Source organism: Rattus norvegicus, chromosome X (assembly GCF_021556685.1).
Source record: "Rattus norvegicus strain SHRSP/BbbUtx chromosome X, alternate assembly SHRSP_T2T, whole genome shotgun sequence".
In the NCBI taxonomy this organism is placed as follows: domain Eukaryota; kingdom Metazoa; phylum Chordata; class Mammalia; order Rodentia; family Muridae; genus Rattus; species Rattus norvegicus.
In genome coordinates, this window is record NC_141554.1 from 135,299,420 (window position 1) to 135,323,861 (window position 24,442).

Genomic DNA, 24,442 nt, shown 5'->3' on the forward strand with positions numbered 1-24,442 from the left:
TATGTGTGTGTGTGTGTGTGTGTGTGTGTGTATATATATATATATATATATATATATACCCACCCACCCATGAGGGGCAGAATCTGAAGGGCCATTCCTTCAGTGTCTGCTTCAAACTTTGTCTCCATATCCCTTCCTATGAATATTTTTGTTCCCCCTTTTAAGAGTAAATGGAGCATCTGCACTTTGGTCATTCTTCTTCTTGAGCTTCATGTGGTCTGTGGATTGTATGTTGGGTAATTCGAGCTTTTGAGCTAATATCCACTTATCAGTGAGTGCATACCATGTGTGCTTTCCTGTGATTAAGTTATCTCACTCAGGATGATATTTTCTAGTTCATTCCATTTGCCTATGAATTTCCTAAAGTCATTGTTTTTGATAGCTGAGTGATATTCCATTGTGTAGATGTACCACATTTCCTGTATCCATTCCTCTGTTGAAGGGCATCTGGGTTCTTTCCAGGTACTGGCTATTACAAATAAGGCTGCTATGAACATAGTGGAGCATGTGTCTTTGTTGTACTTTGGAACATTTTTGTGTATGTGCCCAGGAGAGGTATAGCTGGGTCCTCAGGTAGTGCAATTTTCCAATTTTCTGAGGAACCTCCAGTCTGATTTCTAAAGTGGTTGTACCAGTCTTTAATCCCACCAAAAATGGAGGAGTGCTCAACAAAGAAAGAGGACTACAGACCAATTTCCCTTATGAATATCAATGCAAAAATACTCAATAAAATTCTCACAAACCAAATCCAAGAACATAACAAAATGATCATCTGTCATGATCAAGTAGGCTTCATCACAGGTATGCAGGGATGGTTCAAAAATATGGAAATCCATCAATGTAATCTACTATATAAACAAACTGAAAGATAAAAACCACATGACCATTTCATTAGATGCTGAGAAAGCATTTGACAAAATTAAACACCCCTTCATGATAAAAGTCCTGGAAAGAATAGGAATTCAAGGCCCATCCCTAAACATAGTAAAAGCCATATACAGCAAACCAGTAGTTAACATTAAACTAAATGGAGAGAAACTTGAAGCAGTCCCACTAAAATCAGGGACTAGATAAGGCTGCCCAATCTCTCCCTATTTATTCAACATAGTACTTGAAAGTATAGCCAGAGAATCAAACAACAAAAGAAGGTCAAAGGAATACAAATTGTCAAGGAAGAAGTCAAAAAAATCACTTTTTGCAGATGATATGATAGTATACTTAAGTGACCCCAAAAGTTCCACCAGGGAGTTACTAAACCTGATAAACAACTTCAGCAAAGTGCCTGGGTATAAAATTAACTCAAACAAATCAGTAGCCTTCCTCTATTCAAAGGATAAACAGTCTGAGAAAGAAATTAGGGAAATGACAACCTTCACAACAGTCACAAATATCATAAAATACCAGTGACTCTAACCAAGCAAGTGAAAGATATGTATGACAGTAACGTCAAGTCTCTGAAAAAAGAAATTGAAGATCTCAGAAGATGGAAAGATTTCCCATGCTCATGAATGGGCAGGATTAATATATTAAAAATGGCAATTTTGCTAAAAGCAGTCTGCAGATTCAATGCAATCCCCATCAAAATTCCAACTTAACCCTTCATAGAGTTAGAAAGATCAATTTGCAAATTCATTTGGAATAACAAAAAAACCCAGGATAGCAAAAACTATCCTTAGCAATAAAATAACTTCTGGGGGAATCACTATCCATGAACTCAAGCAGTATTACAGAGCAATAGTGATAAAAACTGTATGGTATTGGTACAGAGACAGGCAGGTAGATCAGTGGAATAAAACTGAAGACCCAGAAATGAACCCATATGCCTATGGCCACTTGATCTTTGACAAAGGAGTCAGGGGGAAAAAGAGCATTTTCAACAAATGGTGCTGGATCAACTGGAGATCAGCATGTAGAAGAATGCAAATTGACCCATTCTTGTTGCCCTGTACAAAACTTAAGTCCACATGGATCAAGATCCTCCACATCAAACCAGATACACTCAAACTAATAGAAGAAAAAGTGGGGAAGAATCTCAATCAAATGGGCACTGGGGAAAATTTCCTGAACAAAACACCAATGGCTTATGCTCTAAGATCAAGTATCGACAATGGCATGTCATAAAACTGCAAAGCTTCTGTAAGGCAAACAACACTGGAAAAAGATCTTTACCAAATCCTACATCTGATAGAGGGATAATATCCAAAATATACAAAGAAATCAAGAAGTTAGACTCCAGAGAGCCAAATAACCCTATTAAAAATGGGATACAGAGCTATACAAAGAAGTCTCAGCTGAGGAATATCAAATGGCCAAAAAGCACCTAAAGAAATGTTCAACATCCTTAGTCATCAGGGAAATGCAAATCAAAACAACCATGAGATTCCACCTCACACCAGTCAGAATGGCTAAGATAAAAAACTCACATGACAGCAGATGCTGGTGAGGATGTGGAGAAAGAGGAATAACCCTCCCTCTTTAAGCTATTGGTTTTAAATATTTCAATTTTTAATGCTTGCCCCCAATGATTCTGGGCCATGGGTCAGAAGCATGGCAGTAAGGAGCCTGTGGCAGAAGTACACACATCATGGTAGACAGGAAACAGAAAGAAATGCTTTCACTAACTGGCTTTCTCCTTTTTACTTCTGTGTTTCATCTAGATTTGTGTCTTATGCAGGATATCCTCTCTTACCTTGGTAGTTCTGTCTGGAATGCCCTCTATGGTACACGGTGGTAGGGAGGGAGGGGCAGGTTGCTTATCTTTTAGGAGTTTCCCACTCTATTTTCGATAAGCCATCAGGTATCTCTTTTCATTCATTCATTCATTCATTCATTCACTTTACCTCCTGATTACAACTTCCCTCCCCCAGAATCCCCGCATACAAATATTTCCTCACCCTTCCACTTCACATCTGAGAAGGGAGAGCCCCCCCATGTGTACCACACCACTCTGGCCCCTCAATCACTGAAGACTAGACACATCCACTAGGCATATCTTTTCCCATTGAGGTCAGAAAAGACAGCCCGGTTAGGGAAACAGGATCCATAGGTGGGCAACAGAATCAAGGTAAACCCCTGCTACAGTTATTGGGGGACCCACATGAAGACCAAGCTGCATATGTGCAGCAGGGAGGGTCTTAAATTCAACTCTTATGCTCTTCAGTTAGTGGTTCAGTCTCTGGGAACCCTCAAGGGTCCAGGATAGTTGACTGTTGATCTTCTTGTGAAATCTTTATCCTATCTCGGTTCCTCAATTCTTCCTTCAACTCTTCCACAAGAATTCCCAAGCTCAGTGTAGTGTTTGGCTGTGGGTCTTTGCATCTGTTTCAGTTAGCTACTGGGTGGAGTCTTTCACAGGACAGTTACGCTAGGCTCCTGTCTGTGAATCCAGGGTGACATAAAAATGTGGCCTGAGGCTCCAAGGTAGTTGAAGGATGTAGACAGGCCTGTAATGTGTCCCTATTGATCCTCTGAGGACACCTCAGCACACCCTCCAAAAAAAAATTGACAGGGGTTACTACTGCATTCATTTGTGTCTGTCTCACAAAGGGCACATGTGTAATCCAGGCCAGCCATAACAAATCTATCTGTCAACAGTGTCTTCACATGTATATTATAACAAGGATTTGACCAACAAAGAGGCATCAAAGTCTCACAGTGTGTCTCTGTGAATCCACTACCCATGCCGTCTCAGTAGTAGTTGTTCCCTTCATTCACACAGAGACTTCCATGAAGACAAGGCTGGCTGGCACATTCATCAATGTTGAGCTCACAATAGTCTACAAGGAATCCAGGTAAGTAAGCACCAAGAGCATACTGACATGTGACACCATGTAGGAATGGCTTGGATCCACATTCATCAATTTCCAACTCTCAGTTCATACCAGAATACTCTTGAAGACAGACACATGTATCTTACTATCTCACTGGGGCACACAGTCTCATTCATGTGGGGATCAGAAATATATTCATCTACTTCTAAGTCACAGTGGCTTTGTATCCAGGCACACAGAAACAGGAGTAGCCATTGATTCCATCCTGGCACATAGCACTATTCTGACAAGGGCTGGAATCACACTCATTGTGATCTGTCTCACAGAACCTTCCAGCATATCCAGCAGGGCAGATACAGACAGGGTGCTCAGGGTCTTTATTGAAGATGTCTCCATGTTGGCAGGAGTTACCTTCCCAGGAATTAGTGGAAGATTCACAGGTCAGCCCCCTTATCCCAGGAAGACAAGGGCACAGGAAGCCCCTTTCTCCTGAGTAATTGACACAAGTGGCAATTCCTTGGCAGGGACTGGAGAAGCAAGGGTCTTTTAGATTTTCATAGTCCTTGTCTGAATTATTGGGCATGTCTAAGCAACAATTACTGTCTTCTGGAAAACCCTTGTGCATTGAATTATTTTGGCAAGATTTTCAATGACACCTAGTATCGTTTTTATTGCAAAATGAATACTGGCACCTCGAGTCACTGAAAGACTCAGGTACATCCTCTCACACTGAGACCAGTCAAGACAGCCCATTTAGAGGAGCAGGATCCACAGGCAGGCAACCCAGGTTCAGGGTAAGCCCCAGTTCCAGTTGTTAGGGGGCCCACATGAAGACCAACCTGCACATCTGTTACATATGTTGGGGGGCTCATCAGGCACTCTTAAGAATATACAATATTTTTAAAGATAATTAATTCATTTTGAATACTTCGTGTTTTAATATGCACGAGAACATCACATATCATTCCTGCTTCTCCATCCCCCCTTCAACTACCCCCATGTCCCAATTCATAATTCGTGAACTACTAACAGAAATTACAAGATTCCAGCTGTTATTCAATCTATGATGCTTGATGTCTCCGCTGGTCTTCAGTAGACACTGAAATCTCGAAGAAGTAGGCTATATTGTCAGTGAAAGAATGGACTTGACAGTGAGAGCAAGCAAGCAAAAAGCAAATGCTTCCTTCTTTCATGTTCTTTTTATAGGCTCCTGACAGAAGATATGGCACAAAATGAAGGTGGATATTCCCACCTCAAAAGGTCTGGATTAAAAGTTGGTCTTCCCATTTCAAATTATTTACTTAAGAAAAAATATCCCTCACAGGTGTGTACCAGGCCAATTGGGTTTTAGTTAATTCCAGATGTAATCAAGTTGACAACCAAGAAGAGCCATCACAATTCCACCCTTGTCAACTTGACACACAATCATATCTCCATAGGACATGCTTAATTTCCTAATGAAAACAATAATCAGATTATAATTATGCCTTACACACTATAACTGGCTCATGAACAACCACAAACACATTATAAATTTTAGAATATTTGGAAATGTCCCTTGAGGTATATTCTTTATAATCTCAAAACTAAAATATAATAACTACTCCTATTCTCTTAATTGATGTTATATTACATGATAAAGAAATTCAGGAACTGGAACTTGAAAATAGCATCCTGAGTGAGGTAACCCAGTCACAAAAGAACACAAACAGTAATATACTCACTGATAAGTGGATATTAGCCAAAAAAAAAAAAGATCAGAATGCCAACTATTCAACACACAGACCATATGAAACCCAAGAGGAAAGAAGATCACACCAAAGTGTGGATGCTAGAGTCCTACTCAGAAGAGAGAAGAAAATAATCTTGGGAAGTAGACCGAGAGAGGGATCTGTGAGGGAGAGAAGAGGGGGAGGGGAAAATGGCAGGTTCAGATATAAGAGGAGATGGGGGGGTATGAATGGTCAGGAATTTGAAAAGAGGTGTGTATCAGTGAGGGAAGAGGAACTGGGAGTAGTCACCAGAATGTTCCAGATGCCAGGAGCCCAAGAGTTGCCCAGGACCCAACAGAGAGGACATTAGCTGAAATATCCAACCAAAGGAGGGTAGAACCTGTAGAGACCATATCCAGTGGATAGGCACGGCTCTGGGTTGAAGGATGGGGCCACCCACCCAAACCTCAGACATAATACTCCAGGATTTCTACTGTCTAAAGGAAATGCAGGAACAAGGAGTGGACCAGAAACTGAAAGAAAGGCCATCCAGAGACTGCCGCACCTAGGAATCCATCCCATCTGCAAATACCAAACCCAGACACTATTGCTGATGCCAAGAAGGACTTGCTGACAGGAGCCTGTCAAATGTCCCCTGAGAGGTTCTGCCAGAGCCTGATCAATACAGATGCAGATGTATGCAGCCAAACATTGAACTGTGCATGGGGACCCCAATGGAGGAGTTGGCAAGGACTGTAGGAGTTGAAGGGGTTTGTAACCTCATAGGAAGAAAAACAATATAAAACAACCAGACCCTCCAAAGTTGCCAGGGAATAAACCACCAACCAAAGAGTACATGGGAGGGGACCCAAGGCTCCAGTTGGCTATGTAGCAGAGGATGGCTTTATTTGTCATCACTGGGAGGGGAGGCCATTAGTCCTGTGTAGACTTGGTGACACGATGTAGGGGAAGGCTAAGACGCTGAGGCCCAGAGTCAGTGGGTGTGAAGGGGAAACTGGGAAAGGGAATAACATTTAAAATGTAAATAAATAAAATAACCAATAACAATATGAAAAATTTGAGGAAAGAAAACACAAATATCTGTACAAACACATTCTTAACAATATATGACAAGAAGCCCTCATGTCAATTATAAACTTTGTTTCCTCTACTACCCATTTTGTATTTGTTCCACCCCAACATGCACACTAGTAGGTCTTTGATCTTTGCCTGGAAATGACCATGATGGTTCTATGCCATTTTCATCTTGCCTGGATTAGGCTGTTGTAGTTTCCCATTGGCTTCATTCACAGAACATAGTAGCACCAAGAGATTCCCTAAAGGATCTCCTACACTCCAGACATAATCTTTCTTACTTTCATTGTGGAGAAGCTATCCAATTTCCCCATGGTAATCTGGACCAATTACCCCTCCTAAAGACAATTGAACCCCAAAGTGACCAAGGGAAGTGTAAGCTTCAGGTTCAATGTAATGTTTGTTGTGGCTCTTGGAAGAAGCACTCCACACCCTGGAAACCAAACTTCTAGGGAAACAGAGCTTAAGGTCACTGGAATAGGAAGCAAAACTTTTCCTAGTGGGTCACTAGAGGTGATAGTGAGAGACACTATTCCCTTTTCTGTATTTTGATTCCTAGATCCCTGGATATAGGATAAATCATACCATCTATTGGACACTGATTCAACACATATAACTGCATTCTGGAGAACTCTGTCCCAGCCCTTTAAGATGCTGCCACCTAATAAGCATTGTAACTATGTCCTCAACAAGCCATTCCATCTTTCTATCACGCAAGCTACTTTAGGATGATGAGAAACATGATAAAACTTAGTGGATTTCATGGTCATGGACCCACAAATGTATTTCTCTGGCTCTGAAGTGAGTTCTTTGGTCAGAAGCAATATTGTGTGGAATACTGTGACTACAGATAAGACATTCTATTAGTCCACAAATGGTGGCAGTTCATGTTCTAGAGCCCATGTAGCCCCATCTCTGCCACCATGACCACTTTGTTCATGGTCCCATTGGGCAATGACAAAGATGTCTAGAGAAAGAGGTTGATGAGCCACAGAATGGATCATTCTATTTACCTGATTATTAAACCCCTCTTCAGATGGGTCACCTTCTGATGAGATTTACATGGGACACAAATATTTTCACATCCTTGCCCACATCTAGCCACATACTTCTTCCCCAAATGTCTCTTTTTATCAAGTTTCCAAATGTGATTTATACAAGTCCTGATCATGCTGCCAATCCATTGGCTATAGCCCATGAATCAATGAAAAAACCATACACCTGGACATTTTTCCTTCCCCCACAAAAATTTCCCCCAGGTACATTGCCTGAAGTTCTACCTACTGTAAAGATTTCCCTTTGTTGGTGTCTTTCAGGGTTGGCCAAGAAAGGGGTTGTGAAGTGAAAATTTCTTATTTCTGTGGAAACTCAGTTATGTAATATAATGTTTTGCAGACGTGTGAAAGAATGTTTTGCTGAAGCAGACACAGGTGAGAGGATGTTTTGCTCATCTTGCATTGTGTTGCTGATCTTCCCTTTTTGTGACTTTGTAGAGAGTAACTCGCCAAAGAACTTATGATATTCCAGTGGCTTCTTGCCACTTCTGTGAACTCGGGCCGATTACTAGAGCCTCACAGTTTCTTCTGGACAGAACTGTCATTGCTGAGTGGTGATTGCCAAGTGGACTGGACTTCTGCTGCTGATGCATGTTGGTGTTTTGTTAGTGGACTGGATTGCTGACAACTAAGATTGGAATAATCCCAAAGAACTATTTCCAAACATATTGCCTACAAGCCCTGTTTCATATTACCCTTTCTTTCCCACTCCCTCTGGTGAGTGGTAGGCTAGAAAATTTTAAGAAGGGATGTTGAAGCATTTTAGAATCCTATTATTAAAGTAGGCTTTGAAAAACCTAAATCAACAGGGTTGTAATGCTACAGCTCTCCACTTCTGGGTAGTGCCTGCATGAAGTGAACCTGACCACCACTACCTTCTCTTTCTCAGTCATACTATCTATCATAGGACACACCAAATAACTCTTTAGGTACATGATCAGGAGCAGATAGCATTATAACAGGAGTAGTAACCATAAACACTTGGACAACTTCTTCATATAAATTGCTTATGTCTTCAGAACCTGATTAGGTCCAATCACATATATACCACTTTCATTTGATAATGGATTGCTGCTGTGCACTACCTACTTCATGGTTTGATGGGTCAACTTAGGTCACAAGGTAACTTGGTGGCCCTTGGTCAAATGTTCAATTTCCACTAAGATCCATGCAGGTGAAAAAATGCCATACAAAGGAAGAATAGTTGTCTGCATGTGATGGTAGTGCCAGGAATAACCATCACCATGTTTTCTTTTCTTTTAGTTTTATGACCTAATTAGTTTCATTACTCTTGCTTATAATGGCATGAATGGGCTTCTTTATACACCAGTGGCTACACCATCAAAACTCCTCTCCATCCCATAACTAAACAAATAAAAAAGAATATATAAACTATACATTAAGACAAGTCATTAAAAGACATAAAATCCATTTAGAAATGTGGTCCCCAAATTTAAAGTAGCTAGGGTTTAAGTTTCAGTAAGTTAAATGTGTTCTTCAGTGATGATTTGCTTGTTGTTACTCACTAGGTGTGTACTTTTAACAAACCGATCTCAAGTTATTGTGTATGCAAGTCTTAGATGCCTTGACCAGGAAATGCAATGAATGATGCAGTGAACAATGGAGGATCCAGATTCCTTGTACTTCTCCTTGATTATCCATATCTCCTAGAAAGTGGTTAATAAGACCAGGATAGAGCCACTGATCCACACAGAATATACGCGTTTAATGGAGTCATAATCTTGATCCTCATGGTTTTAGGAACCCAGAGCAGTGATCTCCTTCTTTGTCCTGTCATTGATACTTGATCATACAGTGGTGCCAGCAGACACCACTATGTTGGCATAGAGGGCTTTTAATTCCATGATGAAATTAAAGGTAATTTCTTGGATGCTGCAGGATTCTATAGCCAGGAAGGAATGTTGGAGGAAACTCTCTGGGTAGTGGACCTACTCGTTACCAATAGTGAAGATCTGGCCATCAGTCTACTCATAGCTCCTCCCCAGAAAAGAGAAAGACACAGTGATGATCTCTTATTCAGAGTCCATGGTGACATACAGCAGTTTCTCCTTGATGTCATTCTCAATTTCCCACAGGACTATGTAAAGTAAAGAAACTGTAACCACATTCGGTCAGGATCTTCATAACATAGTCTGTTAGATCCCAGCAAGCCTGGAGTCTATCACAAGTTGATGGAAAGACTGGAAGCATCAAAGATAGCACCTACTGAATGGATAAATACATTAATTTGGCTGGAGTGTAGAAGATCTAAACATGATCAGGGTCATGTTTCCCTGATTGACCTTAGGGTTCAGGCTATCTTTCATGAGTAACATTGGGCTGTCAGTTGGGGGGAAACATGCACCTTATTGTGAAAGGTATGGTACCAATTCTTCTCTGTGTCATTCTAGTTGGTAGCAATGCTGTGCCCAATGGTCTATTTCAGGGTCAGGATGTGTCTGTTGTTTCTGTTGTTCTAGGCCTCATTATTCACATAGTCCTTCTGTCCCATGCTCAACATCACACCCTGGTACAGAAGACATTTAATGATGGAGGGGAAGATGGCCTCGTGAGCATCAGAAGCTGCAAGTCAATTTTGCACATGCTAGATCCATTGTTGTTCTAGTTCATGGTCAACTGAGTGGTGGCTTAGGAACAGCAACATAGAAGCTGCAAGAGGCTTCTGTTCATAAGGTATATATGGGTTTGACAGTGTCTTTGGTAATATCATATTTGTCCCACACAATGACTTTAAAAGTTTCCTAAGATTACTTTCTAAACTTTACAAATTGAAACTGTGATGTTTTAACAAAAATCAAATTACCTGTTTGCTTCTTTTGAAGAATCAAAAGATTTAACAAGATTTGGACCATGTTCTCAAGTAGCAGAAGAAGGCTGCGGTGGGTGGGAAATGATTCTTAGTCCCCATGGATTCTATATCATTTCTGAATGTTTCATACCCATACATTTTCACTTATTTATATTACCACTCAGAATCCTGGAGGAGTTTGTAATTCCTGTCTAAAGTATCAAACTTCATGCTACTTTATTGAACAAACAAAATACATCCCATCTGTTCACTCATATCTCAAAAAATCATTTTGGTTGGGTTTTTTTGTCTCTCTTTTCAGAAAATAATACTATGTTTTAGTGAGACTGCTGCATCCAGGATGTGTAAAAGGACATGCTTTCTTTCCATCACCCCAGACTCCCTTCTTCATTCTCTATTTGGTCAGTGCAATGTCTTCTATTTGGTTATCAGCATTTGTTTGTAAAGAAGGACAGTGTGACCTCCCGGGCAGGAGGACCCTTTGAGTGAAGAAAGCCGTTAGCAAATCAATCCTAAAGTGATTTATTTCCAAGCAGTAGATAGCAAGGAGGCAGTGTATATTTATCATTTGGACAAGGCCTTAATAAAGATAAATTCAGAGTTTGAGTTCCTCTAAGAAAGTGGCTTTAACTTCCGACATATGCCAAAATGCACTTCACAGCTAATTAGGTGGTATTCACACATGCCTTGCAAGTGGGCTACAGCTAGGCAGTAGGATAGGAGTGTTTTCTACATTTAGATGTGCTATTGATGGCCTGAAAAAAATCAAGGACCTTTGAGACTAAAAAGTAATGTCAAGAGTTAAACTCAAGGAGATTCTCAGAGCCAATAATTAATGTGTGTTCATTAAAAAAATCTATGGCAAGACTTTGCTCAGCCACATTATAGAGGGCGTACAAACAGAAGGCTAGTCTTACCTCCATGTAATTAATAAAATCATTGTTGCTGAACTACATTTTAATTGTATCTCTTGTCACACAGACATGGTAACAAAAATATAGAGTAAAATATTAAGACTGACTTATCAAACATATTTCAGACACCCTCTTGAAAATCTGAACTTAAATCAGAGTAAGACAAGCAAGGTACATAGGGCTTGAAACTTTGGGAGCTCCTTTCACTTGGTCAGCAAGAGAGTTAGTATCACATAAAATTTTGTTCCTTTGAGGTCTGTATAGTGTCACCTTAGTCTCTGACCTATTAATAATGTTTCTGTTCTTGAACTATAATGTTCAAAAGTCTAGCTAAAAGAGCATAAAGAACAAAAATATATGATACTTAAAATTCATGTGCAGATGTAAGCAATAACTATTTATTAGAACATGGGGTGATAATATCATAAATCCTTATATGTTATTACTATAAGGAAGGAATGGGCCAGTGTAAATTAATAGCAGTCTAGAGGTGAAGGCTAAAGATCCTACCTTGAAGGTCTATGGATTGTACTAGTGCATTAGTTGATTGAACTTAAGAGTTAGTAGAAAACAAAACTGATTTCTTCAACTATGCTATTTCTGAAATCTGGGTAACATGATTCACTTACCTGTGTATTACTTTTATATCATTGTAACAAAATCCCCAACATAAACTATTCACAGAGTAAAGTTTTACATTGGCTTGTCACTTCATAGTTTGGAAATCAGAGCAAAACAATTGATGGTGGGCTTCATGCAAGAAATTGCTCACATCATGGTAGCTGGAATGAAGACCAGGCTATAACTTTCAAAGTTCCATTCCTAACAATCTACCTCTGCCAGCTAGAACCTGTCTCATAAAGATTCCAAAACCTCCCAAAACAACAGACAATATGAGGAAGAAGAGCTCAAGTCATAAAACTGCAGGGGACATTTTATATTCATATCATAATAGTTTGTGAAATCTTTCTTTGTATAGAATCCTTCCAATATAAATTCCAAGTTGAAAATGATTCCAGTTAGGGTTTTCTTCATGTGGGTATATTGTGGTAGGAGACATTGAGGTCTGGTTATTTTGCTTCATGTAACTATCTAGCATAGATTACAAAGTAAGTTCTGTTTTAAACTCTACACATATCAGCCCTTCCTCTAAGATCCAAATCCCACAGCATGACTGCGTATACAGAACTGGTGGAGAATGGACTAAAATGATGCCAAGTTGAGAGCAATCATTCTCATTTGCTTTAATTGGCACCCAACTTGAGATTTTCCAAATGGAAGATCATTGAGTGTTTCCAGGTGAAAGAAAAAAAAAGCCACCCCTTCAATAAAATTGATCAAATCGGCTCATGAAATGTGGGCACAAGAAAAATTCACTCTTGTTAAACAGAGAGGCTCTTGGCAAATGCATTCCAAACATAGGCATTAACATTTACTTTGAAAAAGTTACAGCACATAGAGAGGAAAGTCCTTGATAAAATGTGGTTTCTAGTTGCTGAGTTTCACTTAGCTCAGCACTCTTGCATTTTCTCTTAGTCTGGCTAGACTTAGAGAGGGATTTTCAATGGACCATTTTCAAACAAGTAATTATACTAAGCAGAGTCCTGAAACTAGCATAAGTCATGTTGCCCTTCTGAAGTTTATACTCAACTCTGAATTAGATGAAGTCACTCATCAATTATTCAAGCAGTTATTAATTACCAGTAAGTGTTCAAGGCTTTATTCTTGGTGCTGGAGGGAGGCAGGGTGAAAGTGACAGATGCCAAAGAAATTTAGAGTCTGTTATGGGAACTGTCTAGTATGGAGGCTAAGATATGCATATGAATAGGAATATGGGGTACAAAAGGTTATACCTCATATGAGAGAAACCAAAAATAGCATATTCAAAGTATGTTCTGTTGATGAATACATGGGTATCACCTGGGAGCTTGTTAGAAATATAGATTCTCACCCCCTAGCCCTGACCAATTGATCCAGATTCTGTAGTCTTAAAAAGTTCCATAGGTTAGTCTTACATTCATTACAATTTGAAAAGCCCCGTAAGTGCAGTTAGTTCAGAGAAAGGGGAAATTCTTCAAGTTCAAGGGACAGAAAAGGCCTGAAGGAACATGACACCTGACGTGTACTTTAAGAATGTAGCCCAAATTTTGAGAAAACTATCAAAAAATTGTCCACTGATTTTTTTCATGCATGTGACTTGGCCATATTTCCCAGCCTTCCTTGCAGTTATGTGAGAATGTGACTAACTTCCAATGTGATATGAACAGAGTAGCATATTCTACTTCCAAAAGAATGGATTTGTCTTACTCACTCTCCCTTCTTTCTAGAGTTGGAGCCACAGGGTGAAATGACACAACTCTGACTGCTCAAATGTTGACCATATCCTCCGGGATGGTCCAACAATAATTTATTTATTCATTTGACAACATCTAAGAAGCCTGATATCCTGAAAAGTCGTGTAAAACAAAAACAGTGATGATTTGAGATATTCAAAACAAAACTATTACCTGAGAGGGAAGTTAACTTCTCGAGTTGTAAACCATTTTATGTTTTCCTTGTTAAAAGAGAGTATGTTTATCTTAACCAATGTAGATATATGCAGTTCAAATACAGAGAGAAGGTTAAGAAGGATAAAGCCAGTTGAGAGGGTAGCATAAGCAGTCTGAAAGGTACATGTAATGTTCAAGATACCATAATAATGCATCTGGCTGACTAATGCATATGGTATATGGATTTTTAATATCAAATCAAATTAGAAAAGTGAAGTAAAATATATCAGATTACAGTTGATGATAAAAGAAAGTCATTGCCAATCTAAGAAGGGACTGATAACAATGTTTGAGGGACATAGTCTGGGAAATGTGTTTGAGGAGAAAAGGGAAAAAAATCCACTTATGTTTTATAGTAGACAAACTGAATGATAACGTGAAACTTAAAGAAAGCCAGGCATGGTGGTCCATGCCTGCAGTCCTAGCACTGGAAAGGCCAAAGAAAGATTATTACTGTGAATGAATGTGAAGTAATTCTGGGCTACACAGTAAGAATCTGTCAAAAACTAAATTAAACAACAAAGCCTTCATGCAGACATGATAATGCAAGTGTTGAAATTCCTGTTCCAAAAATCTAGTAAGGAATTTGCATTCACAGAGTCAAAAATAATGATGGAGTTCCAAACCAGTGCGGAGTAAAATTAGTCACCACATGTAGTAAATCATCTACAGAAGTCTTTGAATGTAGATCTTGGAAAAAAGAAACAATGTCAATAAAGTATCCTCAACAACAAAACCCACCATGTGAAACATGGAAATATACCTATCGTTTTTAGCATTCCTAGAAATTCAACTAAAATTGGATTTTAAATCAAATACAGTCTTCTCAACAAGCAGCTGCGTTGTCTTTGACTGTTCATAATAAACATTTGACCTTTATTGTTTTGACCCAGACTCTATTATGTCCCATGGACAATATACTATACATTGGAATTAAATTTCTTCATATTTATTTTGCCTTAATTCATTCATTCTCTCTCTCTCTCTCTCTCTCTCTCTCTCTCTCTCTCTCTCTCTCTCTCTTTGGGAAGGGGGGTGTACACACTGGGAGGTTAGAGAACAATGTGAAGAGTCAATTTTTCTTTCTACCATTTGGGTTCCAGGAATTGAACTTGGGTCATTAGACTTTAAATATCCCAAGAGCCATCTCTTAGTGCAAGGTCTTACATTGTTTATATTTAAAATGTTAAAGAACTCTTATTTTTTCTCCTCAGCCAATTTAGGTATTACCATATGAGGTATGTGTTAAAATAGTTCATCTGTACTAGAAAATAAGTATGTTTCATGCAAATATATTTCAAGCTGGTGACTAGATAGAATTCCAAGATTATAATGAGATCTAACGGAAGCACTCCTGAGGGTGTGAGCACACAAATATTGAACTTGAAAATTGCCAGCTTCAAGAGTGTAGAGAGTGCACTAAAGAAGTTGATTGAAATCAATTACCCTCTTGAAAATTAGGAGGTGTTCAGAGAACAATTAGGAAGAGTCCAATCCATATTCATTAATACAAAGTGGGTCCCCAAATGACAGAGATATCTGCTGTGATTAACAAAGTTTTTATTTTTAAGGACAGCCTCATAAAAGAAACAGGCATATAACAGAAAGGCTTATATAGTACAATACTCAACTGATATTCTTACTTTATATTAGAAATAAGTTATAAAAAAGCTCATGGTGAAATATTTATTAGCACAATAATGTAAAGTATAATGGTATTTTGATCACTGGCAGACCTCTCATATAAATGTAAAAAACACATAGCCCAGGTGTTCAATAGTATCTACAGTGAGATTTGTATGTATCACCTGTGATGTTTGTATGATGCTGATGAAATTACCTAATGATGCATTTTTCAAAACCAGATCCTATTATTAGGCAAAACTGTGGACCTAAAGTTAAGAAATTCAATTCTAGTATGAACACAGACTGAACAAAATCTCAGGTTCTCCATCCCCATGACCCATTAGATAACTCAATAGTTATCTTGTTCCTTTTAGGTTACAATAGCATAATACCACAGACTAAGATTCATATGAGCCATATAAAATTATTTCTCATAATTATGGAGACTGCGAAGTTCAAGATTGATATGCCAGTAGATGTAGTACTCTCTTGTAAGGGCCTGTTTCTGACATCACCTTTACTAGGACATTATATCCACCAGGTAGGCATCTTCTGCCTTAGGAATCCCACTCATGCGTGTTGCAACCTCATGACATAACCACCATTCATAGTCCTCACTCCTTATAACATTATACAGTAAGGAAACAGGAATTTTCATATACATTTATGAAGGAGAGATACAAATACTCAGTCCATAGGAATAATATTCCACATACTAGTTCACAGCCTAAATATAAGCAGAAGAGGATGTCTACTGCTACCTTTGAATGAGCAAACCAAAAAGTTCTGCATTACTAGTCTGGCATTATCCAGCTCCTCTCAAAATTCACTTGCAGCCATATGACATTAGTTTCAGTTCTAATCAAGTGCTGATCATCACTTGCTGTGGATTTTAAGTGAATAATCAACATCTTTGTAAAGTGGAGATGAGAGGACCTGTCAATCTCACAAAGTTGTTCAATTATCAAATATATTTGCATGTGACTGTTGCCATACAGTATAAATGGAGAGGATTTTTACTCTGTTCCAGGTATTGAGGGAAGTTACTCTTTGTAGCTATTCTGCAGCTAAGTTATGTTATTGTTCTACTGTATAAATAAGCAAATGAATCCTAGGAGAGTTGCCCAAAAACTCACAGCTAGTAAATGGCAGAGGCAGAATGTGAAATCAAACACATTGATTCCAGAACTCTAAACCATTGCCCTCTACTAACTTCCAATATTAATATTTATAATCATATACAAAGTATTTTATCTCCTGTTAGTTGTGGTTCCACCTGTTGTATCCTTCTATAGACTACAGGTTACCTTGTAAGTTTACATGGTTCCTTGTTCAATCAAATGAGGTCACACACAATCTAATGAGGTCAGGAAATTATTTTGCTTTCGTGGAGGAAAAACTAGATTCAGAAGGAATCAATCAACAAAAATTAATCAGCTAATAATAATTACATATTCTTTCTAATATGAAGGGGCTACCTCATTGGTTTTGGTCCCTTTGGTACATAGATATTAAGAGACACTCCTTTTGTCGTAATAATTCAAGTCCATGGAAATACTCATCTCGAATCTCGTTGTTGTTCTTATGTTATTTTATTTTGTTTTGTTTTAATTTTAGTTCTTTGAGAATTTTATACCATGTTTTTGATCATATTCACACTCCTCCCTAACTCCACCCAGATCCGCTTCATTTCCTATCCACCTAATTTTTCCCAAACAAACAAAACAAACAAAAAACAACAACAACAAATGCAGTTCAATTCATGCTACCCATATTTTCTACCCAGGTATCCCTGGACAATTGGACTTTCATTGGAGTGTGGTCAGCCAACCTAACAAGGATTACAATAGTAAAGAAAACTGACTCTTCCTCTCCTGGCCACTACAAGATAGAAATGGGGCTTCGTGCCTACCTCTCTTCTCCATGTTGGAATTTAGTCTGCCTTGACCTTGCATGGGTCTTGTAAATCCAGTTATTTTTAAGTGGGTTTAAGACTGGTTTTGAAAACTGGATGGTGATACATGCTTTTAATACCAGCACTCAAGAGTCAGAGACAGGCAGATCTCATAATCTGAGGTAGCCTGGTCTACAGAGCTAGTTTGAGGATTGCCAAGCTATACAGAGAAGCCCTGTCTCAAAAAAAACCAAAGCAAACCAAACCAACAGCAGCAGCAAGAGCAACAGATTGAGTTCTAAGATGTCATTGCACTAAACAAGTGTGTTACGTGTCGGGCTGAGATCCAGTCATGTACCTGATAATTCCATTTGAGCATTCAAATGAATTCATTAATGACAATCAAAGTAGACAAATTTCTAAGTCATTTTGATAAACTGAACCTTATGCACTCTTCAACAGTAAATCCATACCCAAGTACTATTCAGTATCAAAATATATGCCATTTACAAAAGTATGCATTGTAGATTTTTTTAAACTACAATAAGCAGCTCTTGTTCTCTCTTGCTCTTTTACCCTCTTCCCCCTTTGTCCCCCTCCCCTCCCCTCTCTCTGCATGTGCTCATGGCCAGCCTCTACTCTTCTACTTCTCTATTCTCTTTCTCAGCCCCTACTACCCTCTTAACTCCCCTACTCATGGCCTGAATAAACTCTATTCCATACCAAAAAAAAAAGTCTGCAATAAGCAATCTTAATTTAGAATTTTTCTCAGTGAATGATCGAAGGTTAGGATTATATGACTTCTCTTCAGAAGATTGCAATTCAACCCTTTATCTTGCTCATCTGCCCACCCCATTTTCCCCTGAAAGGCAAGTGAAATACACATACAAGGTTGAGAAATAGAATCTTGCTTGGGGCGTGCTTTCATCCCCCTTCTGGCTTTCTGCTCTCCAGATGCCCAGTGTCCTCATGCTGTCTGTCATCCCTGCATACCATCTGGTGTTCTTCTCCCTGTTGTAGCGCATGACTCTCACCTATCCTTATCTGTTTAAGTGACCCCCTTCACTTAGGATAGCACATGGGAATGCAAGTTGCTCAGAGAAAATAATTACGCCTGATCTGTAATGGCTGACAATGAGTTTTGTTATTCAGCCCCGTGCTCATACCACCCTAGCTACCAGGAGGCAACAGAGAACAGCAACTACACATTGGTCTAACATCTGCCAGATAAAGAGTCAGGATTGCACAGTCCTAATTCAAAAATCTCAAAATAGTTAATCTATGGTTTTTTTTCCTCTGTGAGCATCAGATTCTTAATTGTGACGAGAAAGTGTTATTTGGTTTTGGATTAACAGTATTTTCCTTAATGCATCCAAGATCTGTTTCCGTCTGCTTCCAAATAAAGAGGATTTTAGATTTTCATATTTCTCCTACAGAAAATAACTGGCTTTACTTATTTTTATACACAGCATATTGCTCTCCAGGAGGGACTAACTCCTATTTAAAATCGAATCAACTCTATGGTTTGAGGAATGAACGGTAAAAGAAAAATTTAAATGCTCAAAGAGTGTTTCCAATAAAATTCCAATATTATGAATCCTGAATGTCAAAACAAGAGAGATTGGAACTTGACTCTTTAGTACAATGAATAACTATGGAAGTTTCTAAGCAAAGAATGGGAAGATTGTAATAGTAAACATTTGTATGATAACTCTAGGCCAAGTTCCTTATCTTCATTCCTTACAGCACCCCTGTGAGCTAGGTATTTCCATCTACATTTACATATTTACACATTTATATATTGAGATACAGATAAATTTATTTAAATCATACTGCTACATAGTGAGGAATCTGGAGATTTCATCTCTACTGAATTTCAAAGCCATGATTTTCATACAGGATGCTAAACAGAGACGGTGTGTCTCACATTCAAGGTGTATCAGAAAGAAAACAAAATGTTTCCATCCTTTCAAGCCTTGACCCCACATCATATACTTATTCTCAGGTACCACACACTCCACAGGGAAATTAACTCTATCTCAGTCAAGTACCTGCTTTGTCTGATGGCTCTTAGAGGGGCCCTTACTGTCTTACCCTTATGATGAAACTTTCCCCCACATCTTTCAGAAGCAACACTTGATGTGTCTGTGACTGAGGAATGGAAAACAAACAGATTACTTACAGGATTAAAAAGAGTTAGGAAGGCTGAGAAGATAACTCAATCTGTAAAATGTCTTCTATTTAAGCATGAAGGCCAAGCTTGGATCTCTATCACCAACATAAAAATCAGATGCAGTTTCATGTGCCAATAACCTCAGCACCAGGGAGGGAGAGATAGGAGGATCCATGGAATGTTCTAGCCACCCAATCTAGTTGAATTGTTCATCTCCATGTTCATTGGGAGACTGTCTCAAAAGATGAGGAAGAAAGTAATGGAAGGCACCTGATGTCAACTTCCAGGCTTTATATATAAACACATAGATGAGCGGATCATATGTGTGCTCGTGTTTGCATACACACACACATGGGGGAGTCAGGACAGGATGCTATTGAAAAAGAAAGACTACCAAACTACTTTTACTTCATGATTTTATCAAAGATTTTTTTAGAAGTTCCTATCAGAACAAAAAGTAAGGGTGAGTACCACTGTCCACCTCTGTAATTGTACTCAGTGGCTGAGACAAGCAGATTGCAAGTCCAGGGCTAGCCTTGCTTACATAATGAGTTTCTGACCAACCTGGCATATATATTCTCTCTCAATTAATCAACTATTAAAAACAAGCTCAACAATGTTCCTTCCAACATTTGGACTAAAGAGAATAAGTGTCATTCACTATTATAGCCCATACAAAAGAGTTGATTCAAAGACCCCCATTTTAATACTAACAAATAATGTTCTAGTTTACCAAAGCAATCTATTTCTCAAAAATTTCCCCTCAACTTATGGTATTGTAACCTTTTCTGTCATTATTTCTTCCCTAGACCTTATGTTGATTCTTACATAATTCACAAACTTCTGAACAGATCAGGGCCAACTGTTGTTAAAATATCTCGATTTTTAGGCCTTTCTGGAGGAAGACGATGACCACTTCTATAATACTAATGTGCCTCACATATCCAGTGAAGCTAGGCACTTACCTCTTCTGAAATATCTCTTAAAGCCTCACTGGACACAAATCACCAGAGTAGAGGCATAGTAACTGAAAGAAGATAGAAGATAATGAATGGAGGGAGAAAAGAAAGGGGGAGGAGGAGGAGGAGGAGGAGGGGAAGAAAGAAAGAAAGAAAGAAAGAAAGAAAGAAAGAAAGAAAGAAAGAGAAAGAAAGAAGGAAGGAAAGAAAGAAAGAAAGAAAGAAAGAAAGAAAGAAAGAAAGAGAAAAAGGGACATTGAGAGACTATTACTAGCACCTCAAATCTCATTTCATTAATCAAGGAGAGACCAGAGACCATAGGAGGATTCAAAGGTACAACAATGTCTATAGGCTGTTAGGACTAGAATCAGTAGATACATCTTATACTCCTGCAGAGTGTGAGAAATACTTACACTCCCATTGTTTTTTTTTTTTTTTTGGTTCTTTTTTTTTTCCGGAGCTGGGGACCGAACCCAGGGCCTTGCGCTTCCTAGGTAAGCGCTCTACCACTGAGCTAAATCCTCAGCCCCTAACTCCCATTGTTTTAAGAAGGGGAAATGGCCTCTTGTTAGCTACTGAGTAGAAATTAAAAGAGACTGGTGAATAGAGTTGAAGTGTACAAACCCCAAATGACCTCACTTTGGTGCCCATATTCTTCACTATGTATTGAGCTCACCACTTCCCTCCCAATTTCAAAAGGGACACTCTTGATGACAGGGAGTAGCTTTATAGCCCCAGTGTCTATTACAATGCCTGGCCCCATTGTAGAAACTCTATACAGGGAGCAAACCAGCAGGAGTATAAATAAAGTGAGCTCTTCTTTTTCACTCACTCCAGAGACTGATGTGTTTTCCTAATGGATCTTCAGTGATCAATAGCTGCAAACACTGTAGTGTTGAATCCTCTCAATCAATGGCCTATGATATGTTAACAAAGCATAAAAGCACCTGGAAAGCACCTTCAATTTTAAGACATTCTTTTGTATTCTAAAAAATAACCACCCCAATAATGTAGCAGATCTTTTAGGGGAGTTTGACATGCCTGAGCTTCTTAAGCAAGACCACCTGCAGCAGCAATCTTTTGCAGCCTTTCTTCCATAAAGCAGCTTCCCTGATTTAAATATATCCTGGGTAGGAGAAAATGTTTCCTCCCAGCAATTGTTGTGAACCCACAGCTGCTGCCTATTGTCAGGCACCAACTCCGAGTAATCAGGCTTTCTTTGTGTCAACTGAAGAATGAGGAAATCGCAGAGCCACCATGCCTAACTGCTTTACACCTGTGCTTGCAAAGGTGCCACAGCACTGAGCATCCTGTGACTAAGGTTGGGAAAAGTCTCCCCTCCAAGCAAAGTGAGATTTTGCTTAAAACTAAAACCTTCCATTTCTGCCGTGTGTGTGTGTGTGTGTGTGTGTGTGTGTGTGTGTGTGTGTGTGTGTGTGTGTGTATGTATTATATATGTGTGTGTGTGTAGTTATATAGTTATATAGACATATATGCACTCATTCATCTCTTCTTTTCACTAATTTTTCAGGTTAAGAGATACCTGGTACAGGCCTTCAAATTAGTACTTTATGTAGATGCCCAGGAATAGAATACATTGGCCAGTGTTCAGGTCCCTAAGAACCAAGACACAACCAGAAAGACTTAAAAGCAACCTAAGCAACTTAAGAGCATTCTGGGCTCTTTGAAACAAGTATTTCATGCTTGCTACAAACTAGGTACTGTTTTTAAAGTACCTATTGTCTTTACAGACAAGGGAGCCAAGACACAGATGTGCTAATTAGCCTGTTGCAAGATTTTCACAATTAAAGTTAGCTCAACTCCATGTGATTTTTTCTGTATTCACTTAAATATCAACTCACCACTTTCATGTCAAGATAATCCTGAGGGAGGAACAGTTCTGGAGAGATTTTCATTCATAATTTCAAGATATATTACAAAGCTATAGTAGAAAAAACAGTAGGGTTAGTGGCACAAAAATTAAACATAAAGACAAGTGGAACAAAACAGAGGACACAAGCATGGAAACATTTGACATTTGATAATGATGCCAAAAACCATATATTGGGGAAGAGATAGCATCTTCAACAAATACTATATGAGAAAACTATGTCTGCGTGTAAAAGGATGAAATTAGACCTCTATCCATCACTCTGCACAGAAATTGGTTAATTTTGCCAGATGGATCAAAGACCTAAATGTGAAACCTGATATTCTGAAACGCCTGTAAGAAAACATCAAATAAAAATGGAAAAGCTTATGTACAGCTAAGAAACAAACTAGTGGAATGGAAGCCCACAGAGTGGACTAGAATTGCACAACAAAGGATTAATGTCTAAAATAAATACACAACTCAAAAACCAGTCAGGAAAACAAATGACACATTTAAAAATGTTCTGTGGCTCTGAAGAGAAAGTTCTCAAAAGAAGAAATAAAAATGACTAGGAAATATCTCAAAAAATGTTCATCATCCTTAGCCATAAGGGAAACACAAATCAAAAGAACATTGAGATTTCATCTTACCCTGGTCAGAGTGGCTAAGATAAATGAAACCACTGACTACAAACGCTGGAGGAGATCTAGGGAAAAGGGAACCCTCATTCACTGTGGGTGGGACTGGAAACTGGTGCAGTAACTCTGAAAATCTGTGTGGTATACTTGAAATGCTAAAAATGAATCTACCATATGATCCAGTGCTACCAATCCTTGGCATATACCAAAAGCACAGCCATGTCCATTGCTCTTCTATTGACAATGGCCAGGAAATGGAAACAACTGATGAATGGATAATGACAATGTAACACATAGAGACAGTGGAATTATTCAGCTACAAAATAAAGGAGATTGTAAAATTTTGCAGTAAATTGGTGAAACTAGGAAAAATATTGATTGACATAACCCAGACCCCCAAAAACAAACAACACAGAACATGTTTTAGCTGAGGCTCATAGCTCCAAATCTTCTGATGTGAGTGTATAACCCGGAGTTACAGCAGAAATCAGAAAAGGAAAGACCATGGGAGCACAATAGAAGGGGAATAGCTGATTAGAGGTGCTCTGAAGGGGAAGTGGGAAAATAGTGGGGTTAATATGGGAGCAGGAAGAGAATCAATACACAGAGAGAGGAGGGAGGAAGATAAAAAAAAACTGTGTAAAACACTATGTTTGAAAAGTAGTAAGAAATCATAGAATTCTTATTTATATAAAGTTACTATATATAGTATATATATGCACGCATATACACACAGTTAAAATGCAATGATGTTATGCCACTTGGGGTGATAACACAAATATGTTTCCCCTAAGAGACATAGACTTTGTAACAAAACCTCCAGTACTAAGCATGAGACACCTCTTAATGAGTTGTTGGTCTCGTAAGTCCAAGAGAATCTCAAAACAATACAGGCTACTACTGACGTCCTTGGTTGTTCCCTCCTAATGCGTGAACTCGAAAGTCAGTCCCTATTGCTGAAGACGTCATGCAATTTGGACACAATTCTCTCAGGATTCTCACTAGATCCGCATGAAAGACTCCTCTCTGAGGGTTATCTTTCATAGTGATGGGAGGTGCTGTGTAAGCTGGAAGGAGAGTGAAGCAGTGGATGGCCCTATGCAGCTGTGATACCTATGAGCCACAGCAATGTCTAGAAGAAAATAACCTTAAAGGGGCTGTAGCTACATTCATATCTTGACACTATCCACCAGCTATCTAATTGGACTTAAGGCCCTCAACAAGATGGAAATCATGCCTGATACTGGACACCTAACCAACTACACATGCCTGCTGTGGTCATGGATCATACAGAAGAACCTAGAAAAACCAGTATAATTCCTAACTGAATTCTAAACATTTACTCATAGGTGAA

The 24,442-nt window shown here is 38.8% G+C and overlaps 1 pseudogene; it reads right to left on the reverse strand.

The window, feature by feature from the left end:
* Positions 1 to 3,359: 3,359 nt before the first annotated feature.
* Positions 3,360 to 18,470, reverse strand: Crb1-ps1 (crumbs cell polarity complex component 1, pseudogene 1; annotated as a pseudogene).
* Positions 18,471 to 24,442: the final 5,972 nt, after the last annotated feature.